Here is an 8,763-nt window from a genome sequence, read left to right as displayed (position 1 = left end):
GAATTGGGGGGGGGGGGGGCTGTGAGAGCATGGACACCCCAGGAACATCTCCCACCTTGGCCAAGGAGAGTCTCTTCCCTGGGCACCGTGGGGCTATTGGGGCTGCAAGCTCCTGTCCAGGCTCCCACCCAACACGGGGTCACACCAGGGTGGTCAGGGCTTTATCCTGCAAAACCTCCAAGGATGGAGTCGGCACAACCTCTCCAGGGGAAAAGGTTTCTCCTTATATACTCTCCAAACCTCTCCTGGCCCAGCTCTTGCCCTCCCGCCACCTGAGGAGCCTGGCTCCATCTTCTCCATCACCATCCTGCAGGCATGGGAAGGCTCCTTCTCCTTCTCCCCGGCCAAAACTGCCTCCGCGGTCAGCACCTTTCTCCCCAAATTACAGAACTCCGTTTTCTCCCCGTACAGGAGCTGTGGGTGGGCTTGCCCCATGCGATGGCCGTACACCACGGTGTGCCGTGCTGGTGAGCACGCGTGGCCCGGGAGGGCAGGGAGTCAGAGCATCTCATCAGGAGCGAACCAGGAGCTTTGGGACTGTCACTGTCCCCAAGGTCCTGGAGCATTAAATCGTACAGAAACGGCCATTCTGGCTTATGTGCAGAAATTCATACAGCTCCCTCGGAGCTCTGTAACGTTAGACGCTGAGGAGCTGAAAGACATCTGGCTTTGCAGGCAGAGAGAGATCTGAAAAAATAGTCCCCATAAAAAGTTTCAGCACTTTTCTTGCATTCCTGGCATAGTTTTTCTGCTACGCATGTGGCATAGGCAAAAAAATGCAGGTTTTCTTGGCATTCATGTGCGATGACCTGCATAGCTCGTTAGTGGCTTCCTATTAGTGAAGGTAATGCGTTCGGGTTTACGCACGGAGTGCCAGCACCGTGCTTGCAACAACAGTGGGTGTGTGCAAACCTATACGCACACGTACTCATATAGATGTGAAGACGTATATTCCCGCGGGGGTGTTGCGGACCTGCCCGGTGTTGCTTGGAGGCGCGTTGGGCTGGTGGCACAGCTCGTATGCAAACAGCAGCGCAAGAAAGGCCGGGTGCGATGTTTACAGTATAGCCTCCATCCATCCATCCAGCCTTCTGCTTTTTTCCGGTTGCAGCGGGCATCCCCGCAGCCGGTAACTCCTCGATCCGGCTGCAGACGGGCACGGTAACTCCGGTCCACCCCTGCCGCGGCTCCGGCTCCTGCAGCGTCGCCGACAGAGCCGGGGTGAAGGGCAGCATCTTGCAAACTCTGCCTAAATGAGGCAAACCCAGGGCTTGCAGGACCAGGCCTGTGCAGGCTGTCAGCTTAATCACGTCAAAAAGAGCGGCTAAGTCTGGCTGGCCGCACACTGCGGGAGTTTCGTGGGGTTTCGAAACACGGCGAAGCATTTTTTAACTCCTCGCTTGTTATTTCAATCGAAACGGGGGAATTCTGCTTCAGGTTTTGTGGGCAGAGGACATCTCGGTGAAAATACATCACTAACGTGTAAATAACTTTGAGATGTGGGCAGAGAGAGGCCGGTGGGGAGTGGGACACCCCTGCTAGCATCGCTGCCTTTGTAGCATGCCTTTACGGTGGTCCCGGGGGGGGTGGCAGGAGGAGAGGAGGGAACATTCCCCACAGAGCTGCAATGTGGGGCACAGCCTGGGCTGAAGCCCACCCGCCCGAGCCCCGGGGTGCGCTCCCTTCACACACAGGCGGAGAGGGGGATGGGGATCACCTTCCCGCTTCATCAATAAGTAAAGCTGGCACAGGGAGGAACAAAGTGCCTTTTCCTCCCTGCAAATTGCCGAGAGAGGCGGCCGGAGAGGCGGAGGGTTGTGTTTCCTCTGCCCTTCACCAGCCGCGGGATCATATTCCCATTGTCACCCACTCTTCTTCCCCCAGGGATAACAGAGACTGTTCTCCTCGCTCCCTGTGTTGCACACGCGTGTGCACACACATGCCCGTTGTGCTGGAGGAGGCGGGGGAGTGGCCCCCAGAATGACATCAGGAGCAAGGCAAGGGGGATGTGTCGCTATAGCAACGAGGATGCTCTGGGTTTTCGGGGAATAGAGGCATCTGATGCTCATTTTCTACCCTCGGTCCAAGCTGATGATATGGTGGTGACCAGGTTGGACTCTGATTTTTAAAAAAAAGCCTTCCCTGGCCTTTGCTCTGTTGGACCTGTGTCTGCGTAGAAATTTGCCTGCAGATTAGGTGCTGCCAAATTCCATACCTGCGTCCCTTCAAGCGCTGTCCGGTGGCATCTGGCAGCAGGACGTGTTGACGGGGCACCTGGAAACAGTCTGGAAGTGGCGGTGCAAAGGAAACCCAGTTCTCCTCCGCTTTGCTTCTTCCCCCGGAGGCACTTCACGAGTTTATTTCCCAGAAGGTTGTGATGGGGCTTGGAAATGAGAGAAAGTGGAAGGATGAGGTTATGAGATGTAGAAGGTGTCCCAGCTTCATTTCAAGGCTGAACCTGCAGAGACTCGTTTCGGACTTATTTCTTGCTCCCCAGAAAGTTGGAAACCTGTTGGCAGCCTTCCTTCTGCGTTTCGTGGCCAGGTGCCCGTGCTGTGGCGAGCTGCTTTTCGGCACATTCCTCGGAGAGGTGATGGCGTGTGGCAAGAGGACGACCCACCAGCTGCAAAATAAGAGCCGCAAACACCCTGATTTCCTTTCATGCTGGGCTGAGGACCTCCTATGGCTGTATGAGCTGGTCTAGGGAACCAGGACCCATGTCAGGAGAAGGTCTCTGCCTCCTCTAGCCCTGTAGTTCCTCTAGCAAAGGGGATGGAGAACCTAAAGCCACATGGGTGCTCATGCTGAACTAAAACATGCAGCACGGGTCCTAGTGCAGAGCCCGAATTGTCCAGCCAAGATCTGCCACCCAAGAGGGAGAAGGTTTGTCTCGGTGCCAGGGTGTGGGTGTATCACCCCCGGAGCTGGGAGCAACCTGCATGTGGGTGCACGTACAGTCATCCCAGAACACTAAGGCTACCTGTGCCCTGAGGGAAGAGCAGGCAATGCCCCGCTCAACCCAAAGAAGAGCCCGGTTTTCCGGCTAGGTGTACCGTGCCAATTCATAAGCTATAGCTGACCTCAAGGAAAGGACTCTCAGGTGCTTTAATGACAGCTCTAATGACTCACTGGCTGTGGGCTGATGGAGGAAGGCATCAACGTGAAAACCTTTCTTTTCTTCCAAGGGCCAGATGGCGTTCTCAATCACCGATCCACCTCTCCTAGGACTTTTCCTCGTGGATGACCTTCCGACATAAACCTTACGAGGAGGGTGTTTTCACCCTTTCTGCCAAGACTAGCCTGCTTACCGGAATGCACAACTATTAGCTAAAACTTTTCCAGCTCCTTTTTTTGGTTGTTGTTGGTGTTTTTTTTTAATTATCTTTCAATAATTAAACACAAACCCACCCATCGGGAAACCTCTCCCCACGTAGATATAACGGGGTGTTTCACCCTGTCCGCCGCTGATAGCTCCCACCCTAAAGACTACAAAAAAGCCAAACTTTTGAAACCAAGTGCTTTCACGCCATCTCTTGGGCAACGGGGATGCGGGCTCCTGGTGCCACCTGGCGGCGGCACGCCGGACCCTAGTAACGTGCAAACTGGTGCCCAGGCTCCCAGCTGCAGCCCTTACTGGGAGCCCTTACTGGGAGCGGGTGCTGCCTCAGCGACAGCAGTGGTTTTCGGGGGGTGGATTCCTCTCCCAGGGAGCCGAGACATCCCGGCTGCCGCCCCGTGCGGAGAGCCCGTGCCCCCTGGTCCCGCAAGCCGGAGGGAGAAAATGAGCATGGCTGGAGCCCACATCTGCTTTTTCGGTTCCTTGCTTTTTCGGATGAAGCAAAATGCCTCCATCTTCTGCTTGCTCCCTGCCCAGCCCTTGGCTTCCCCATGCAGTGCCCGTTCCTCTCTTGGCATGTCTGCTGCCACCAGGAGCTTCTCTCTTAATTTGAATGCCTCTCCTTGCTGGCAGAAACCCTCCCATCTTCCCCAGGGGGATGCTTCAGACCACAGAGATGGACCCAACACCACCAGCAATGTACAGCCCTGGCATGTAGGCTTTCCAGGGGAAGGTGCTGCCTGCTTTGCCATCCAAGAAGAAAAAGCAAAGGGCCACGAAGTGGAAGAGGACAGCAAGCCCAAACAGTGGCTCTGCTGACAGGACCCAAGGGCTGGGGGAGATGATGGCCAGCAAAGAGCATCGAAAGGGCAATCCATAAACCGGGAGCGTTTGCTGGAGACTAGGCCTGAGTCATTAACAACATCTGGGCCTGTGTCCATTAAAGGAACTAATTATTTGCTGCAGGAGCAGCAGGACGAGGTCTCTGCAAGGGTTTTCATGGCTCCCCATGAGCCAGCAATGTGCCCTTGTGGCCACGAGGGCCAATGGTCTCCTGGGGTGCATTAAAAAGAGCGTGGCCAGCAAGTCGAGGGAGGTCATCCTCAGCATCTACTCTGCCTTGGTGAGGCCACAGCTGCAGCACTGTGTCCAGTGCTGGGCTCCCTGGTTCAAGAAAGACAGGGAATGACTGGAGAGAGTCCAGTGGAAGGCTACAAGGATGACCAAGGGACTGGAGCGCCTCTCTGATGAGGAAAGGCTGAGAGCCCTGGGGCTGTTTCGCCTGGAGAAGAGAAGGCTGAGAGGGGATCTCATCAATGCTCATCAATATCTAAAGGGCAGGTAGCAAGAGGATGGGACCAGACTCTTTGCAGTGGTGCCCAGCGACAGGACAAGGGGTAACGGGCACAAACTGGAACGTGGGAAATTCCATATGAACATAAGGGAAAAACTTCTGTCCTTTGAGGGTGGCAGAGCACTGGCACAGGCTGCCCAGAGAGGTGGTGGAGTCTCCTTCTCTGGAGATATTCCAAACCCGCCTGGGTGCATTCCTGTCCAACCTGCTGTAGGTGACCCTGCTCTGGCAGGTGGGTTGGACTAGATGGTCTCTGAAGGTCCCTTCCGGCCCCGACCATTCTGTGATTCTGTGAAATGGCGAGTCTTGCATCACCCTTCAGGGCTGTGTGACGGGACAGGCAGAGGGATCTGCCTCCCCTCCACTTTGCCTCCACCCCACCAAAATCAATACAAGGCTGCTCACTGTCCGGCACACGGACAACCCAAGAAAGGAGTCGCTGTTGTCCACGGCAAAGTGATACTTGGCCAGTGTCCACCCAGTATCTGTGGCAACAGCTGTTCTCTTGTGTATGCTTTCCTACCTGTCCTCCGTAGGCAAACCAGCTCGTGCAGCCCCAGCAAATCCCATCATTTGAGCTCCCTGGGGAGATTTTCCGTTGATCTTTCTTTTTTTCCCCTCCCCTAGTAGGTATGCTTAAAACAAGCAGACCTAATTAGGGTGGGAGCTTGGTTGGTGGGAAACTCACGTGTTCACAGCTGATGTGCTTTTGACTGACCTCCGCACATCCTTCCCTCGCTGCCTCCTACAGCCCCCCCCAGGCAACGTGTGCAAGATCTTCAAACAAACCTGCTCGACATTTTCTGTTCCTTTTTCAATTCTGCTTCTCTAAAACTGCTGAGGGCGAAATAAAGAAGTTAGTTTATTTTTAATCATCGCAAACACTTTCTGAACCTGCAACGAGAAGATTCGCTTTGACATGATGAGAGCGGCCGAGCCAGAGGGATGTCTGGCAAGAAGAGAGGGTGGCAAACCTTAAAACAGTGACACCAGTAGAAAATGCTTCTCATGTCCCCATCCTGGGGACAGCCACAAGGCCAGGCTGCTGCTCTCCCAAGCGAGTGGGAAACCTTATGCTTTCTGGTTTGGCTTTTTAAGTCTCTGGCACAGAGAAAAAAGAAAAAAGAAAAGAGAGGGGGGGATCACATGCAGACTGCAAGCAGGTTTCTGTCGGTGCCATTGGTTTTAGAGCTGTGCTATAGCGAAAAAAATGCCTTTGGGTGCCTATCAGCATCTTAGTAAGGTCAGGAGTGTCCTCAGCTGGGAAAAATCCAGGTCTCCCTGCTCTCTACACACACATATAACTCCCTGCCTCAGCAACCCACTCTCACAACACACCATTCAAGGCAGGGATGAACCCAATAAAGCTCCTTTTGCCTGATGTTCACAGCTGGGAGACTGACCCAGACTAATAGTGGACTTTTCATTCTGACCAGCCTGCGTATGAAGAGAGTTGGGGTTGTTCAGCCTGGAGAAGAGAAGGCTCTGGGGAGACCTTATAGCTCCTTCCAGTACCTAAAGGGGGGGCTACAGGAGAGCTGGGGAAGGACTTTTTCCAAGGGCATGTAGTGATAGGACGAGCGGAAATGGCTTCAAACTGGAAGAAGGGTTTAGATAGATTAGATATTAGGAAGAAATTTTTCACTGTGAGGGTGGTGAGGCACTGGAACAGGTTGCCCAGAGAAGCTGTGGCTGCCCCATCCCTGGAGGTGTTCAAGGCCAGGCTGGACAGGGCTTGGAGCAACCTGGTCTAGTGGGAGGTGTCCCTGCCCAGGGCAGGGGGTTGGAATGAGATGATCTTCAAGGTCCCTTCCAACCTAAACCATTCTGTGATTCTGTGGTTCTACGAAAAGAAGCTGATTGTGCTGAACGGCAGCTGTTACCCACTCTGAGCCTTAGAGGCAGAGGAAATACCTACAAGACCATGACTTATGCCATCTTCTCCCCTCTGAAAGAAGGAAGTGAGAACTGCCTTTCACTGAGAACTCCTCAGCACTGAGAAAAGCCCAGGGGTGACTCAGGTTTTTGGGTGCTCAGCACCCACTATGCGCAGCTATTCGGCCGTGTTGCTTGCTGGGTTTTGCTGGGGAAGTTTCCACAGCAGCACAGGTGTTTGCATAGGGATTTGCAAGACTGCACCAAGCTTTCTCCATGCTTCTCTTAAGCCTGTGCTATAAAATGAGAAGGTTTAGCTTTGCTATGTGGCAGGTTAACCGCTAACTCCTCTTAAAACTCCCCTTGGTGGTGTAACACTAGGGCACAGGCACACACCGAAGTGCATGCCAGGGATGATCTCCACTGTGGGGCGTCCTCCTCTTCTGCTGCTCACCGACAACACCATGAGATGGTCTTAAGAGTATGAAAACCATTTCGGGCTACAGTGAGTTATTACTATCTTAGCCGAACCCTCAGAGTCAAGAAGTTTGTGAGATGGTATGATTTTATCAAAATGGTGATGAAACCTACAAGAAACTTCAGGCTGGAAGAGGGTCCTCAAGCTGAGCACTCTCATCAATGAGGTATAACGATGCAGCTTATTTCCCTACCCTAATGTGTTATTTGTATCTAATCTCTTCTGCAGCTCTACCGTTTCGTGATGTGCTTAAATCCACTCAAGGCAGGGGAATAGAAGAGACCGTCCTGTGCTCTCTTTCTGCCCCCAGCACGTTCCCTCTCCCTTCCTTTGTGTCACTTGCAGCAATGTGAGCCTGAAAACTTATCTTTTATTGCTTTTCCTTCGCAGGGTGAGTTTCTAGCTGGATCAGGAGCTGATCAGATCCTATCAGGGTCAGTCTGTCCCTAGGCAGGGAAGCAGCAGGAGCGCACGGCCATGGTGCAAGAGACAGCAGGGCAGCCCCTTCCAGCATCACGTCAGGCATACGCCTTCACTCTGAACACTGTGACCCACAGAAACCTGATTTAGTCCTGTCCAGACACACATACATTCATCCTATTCTGAAAGGCCTTTCAGGTTTGAGATTCCCCAGCTGCTGGTTGAAGGATCGGAACTCATTCTTGCGGATAACTGCTGCTAGTTTGCTTGACTGCCACTTTTTTTTTTCAGGGGGGGTTAATTCTTCCCGGAGCTCAGCCACTGTTTGCAGAAGGGCAGACGATGGTGGCTTCTGACATTCCCCTGGTAGTCATGCTGTAGCCTTGTCGGTCTGCTTATAAAAGGAAGATAACGCCTCTGCCTGGAAACCTTGTCTGGCTTGGTGATAACCAAATCCTTGCTACTTAACACACAATAAGGGTACCAGGACCTTTGAAGCCTTGCACACAGCAGGGCGGGGTCTTTCCAACGAAGAAGCAGAAACAAAAGCACCAGAGCAGATGAAAAGAGAAGCAGTACCTGCCCAGAAGCCAGGGGACTTCACTGGGATGTCCACAGGGTCAGTTGAGCCCTGTAGCTGGACCTCTGGAAGATCCACCTCTGAGAAATGGCACGCAGCCTGCAAGGAGGAGACATGTTTCTCCACCTTTGCAGCTCTGGACGTGGTGGGTCTCTCATTTGAAGGGTACATAGTGGAACAATAGATGGTGTGTGACACAGGGCAGGACCCTCCTGGTATAAAACCCATCAGTCTCAGAGAAAGAGAAGGACCAGATCCACCTTGGAGATCACTCCTGCTTTGTGTGGACACCTGTAGGAGGAACCACCACTACACAATGGTCTTTGAGTGCAGCAAGAAAACACTTTGACCTGCCGGTAGGGAGGCTGTCATCAGACTGGCTGTTCAGAGCAAGCTAGGAAAAGATAATGGGGAAACCCAGACACTTTTGCTAGAAATCACTAGAAATTCCACATATCTTCTGATTGCCCCAGGCAGCACCAGGAAAACCAAGTAAGAGCAAAACCCGTTTGCTTTCTAAGCCCCCCTGTGAAATAGGAGCAGCTCAAACCTGATAATCCTCATTTTTATGGAAAAACAGTTTCCAAATCTCTCAGGGTTAATTAACTCTCATTTGCAGATCTGTTAGCAAGGACAGAACACGGCTCTGAACCTTGTCCAACTCAAGGAGCACAGAGAGAGATCAGCTACAGCTGAACAAAAAAATTACAACCTGAGGG

The sequence above is a fragment of the Charadrius vociferus genome, unplaced genomic scaffold, assembly GCF_000708025.1.
Source record: "Charadrius vociferus isolate BGI_N301 unplaced genomic scaffold, ASM70802v2 scaffold611, whole genome shotgun sequence".
NCBI lineage: Eukaryota > Metazoa > Chordata > Aves > Charadriiformes > Charadriidae > Charadrius > Charadrius vociferus.
This window is presented reverse-complemented; position numbering follows the sequence as displayed.